Source organism: Mixophyes fleayi, chromosome 4, assembly GCF_038048845.1.
Source record: "Mixophyes fleayi isolate aMixFle1 chromosome 4, aMixFle1.hap1, whole genome shotgun sequence".
NCBI lineage: Eukaryota > Metazoa > Chordata > Amphibia > Anura > Limnodynastidae > Mixophyes > Mixophyes fleayi.
This window is the reverse complement of record NC_134405.1, coordinates 147,976,883-147,979,399: the sequence shown is the minus strand read 5'-3', so window position 1 is coordinate 147,979,399 and position 2,517 is coordinate 147,976,883.

Here is a 2,517-nt window from a genome sequence, read left to right as displayed (position 1 = left end):
CCCTGAATTCTCTGACTATCGTTGATGGACCATAGGTGATATCACCTGAGGGAGACTGTCAAATATGTCAACATGATTCAGTGCTAATTTTGTAATAGTGTAAATAGTGAGTCTATCTGAGGGAGCAGGGCTTTCTATTTGCATGGATGTGATCCACTTTTGTGATTTTCAAGGCTACCTACTACATCTTGTCATGCCATAGCTGTAGAAACATACTGTCACATGCCAGACACTCTGATGTACTTCTTGGAGTCTGGCGCGCTCTCTTGCCTCCTTTGCATGGCACTAAGGTTTCCTCCGCTTCCCGGCACCATCACCTATATACGAAGATGGAGACTGTCATCTTTGATTCCTGCGCATTTGTGCGCATCTCCACTCTCTTTGATTCCTCTTCTCTTATTAGCCTGCAGTCTACATGTCCCCATTGACCTCCCACTATATAACTTGACTTACAACACCAGTTTCGGAAGTCTTCTGGCTCTTCCAGATAAGTTGTCTCCTGGCTTCTCCATCGTGTTCCTGGTTATTTCCATTAGTTCCAGTGTATGTCTGGTTACAACATACCATTTCCCTATGTTCCTGATTATTTCCATCTGTTCCAGTGTGTCACAGCTTATTACATCCATTCCAGTGGTTTTGTGGTTATTCCATCCACACCAGTGTGTTACTGGTAATTCCATCCATGCCAATGAGTCCGATACCTGTACGGAGGGCAACAACCTGCAACGGGATAGCAGCCAAGCCCATACCTCCTGGAGAAACCTACCCTTAGTTAAAATCAGTGTCTCGTAATTAGAATCAAACTGGCTGTTTGAATCCTAAAGTTCCCGTGTGGTTCCTGACACATACTCCTGTCCTGGATAGGAATAATGGACAGTAGGCTTTGTCACGTCATTGTCCCTATGATTGTGTCGCTGACCTCCGGCCTGTTGTGTCCTTCATCTATCCTTTATCTATTCATATATATTTCAGAAAACCTGGACAGAGACTTCATCAGAAAATCCTCCTCTTCTGCTGCAGCAGGTTTCTTCATTCTTGAGAATAAGAACTGCACTCTCAGACTCTTAGAAACCTTAACAAAAGCTCTATTAAAAAAACTTTATCCTCTTCCTTTGATATCTCAACGTTTTAATCACATCCCAAGAACCTCAGGGCTTTATTTAGAGCAGGTCGGAATTTTGTGGTCTGAATGTCCAGTAAGGGACAATTTACAAACAGAAATTTACGGCCTAATGTTTGTATATTAAGTTGCATGAGTTGCTTGTATCTTAAGAAGCAACTGAAAATACACTATAAATATGTGACCAGTAAATACACTGCAGTTATCGTCAACTTGATGATAATGACATTCTTAATTTGTATAACGAGGCGCAAGCATGGATCACTCTATTAGGGTTTTTATTTTTTCTTATTGATACTTAACATAGAAACATAGAATTTAACGGCAGATAAGAACCACTTGGCCCATCTAGTCTGCCCATTTTTGAGCCTATGGTAACCTCAAACGCTATTTGATCCTTAATTCTTTGTAAGGATATCCTTATGTCTATCCCAAGCATGTTTAAATTGCTCTACTGTATTAGCATCTACCACATTCGAAGGGAGGCTACTCCACTTATCCACTACACTTTCTGGGAAGTTATTTTTCCTCAAATTTTCACTGAACCTACTTCCCTCCAGTGTCAGTGCATGTCCTCATGTTCTAATACTTCTCTTCCTTTGAAAAATGTTTTCCTCCAGTACCTTTAAACTACATACTTGTGACACTACAAGTGCTCATGTGCTTGCTGACACTTGTAGTGTGACAAGTATAAACTTTTTAATCAGGAAATATTAAGTGTTGCCACATCATAAAAATATAAATATTGCCCCACTGGTGATGAATTATTATGCCACTGTAATATAATAAAAATAAAAATCCCTTACATATAATTTATTAATTAAATTTGGTCCACTAAATTATTCATAAAATATTTTGTCCCTAGTAAGAAAATTAATAATCATTTTGCCCCTCTACAACAAAAAACATACTTTACTTAAACTTCCATTGTGCCTCCTGTTATATTAACATTGACATTCAATCTCTGTCGAGTTTCAGTTTGTGTTTAATCTCCGGTGAGTTTGACTGCAACATGGGAGAGATAGGTGTTTTAAAATCGACGCAAATTGCCAGAGAATAGATTTTGGAAAGTGAAAATCTTTGGTTATCTCTCGTGATTTTCAGCGATTTTAAATTGCTGAAAAATTTGCCGCTTGATACATTTCCCCCCTAATTTTAATTTAAGAGATAAATCAGTATAAACTAAGCAGTAGTTTAGGAAAGGAGTGAAGGAGAATAGGTGTGCACTCTGATGTGCACTGGGTAGATAATCCATGTGTGCCAGTGCAGGCCCACTATTAATATATTCATGTCATGAAAGCTGATATTGGCTGCGTTTATCACTATAGATGTTGATGGAATGGCTACTGCAGTTAACAATAGCTGAATGTTTATATCAGATTAACAGCCTAGTTTAC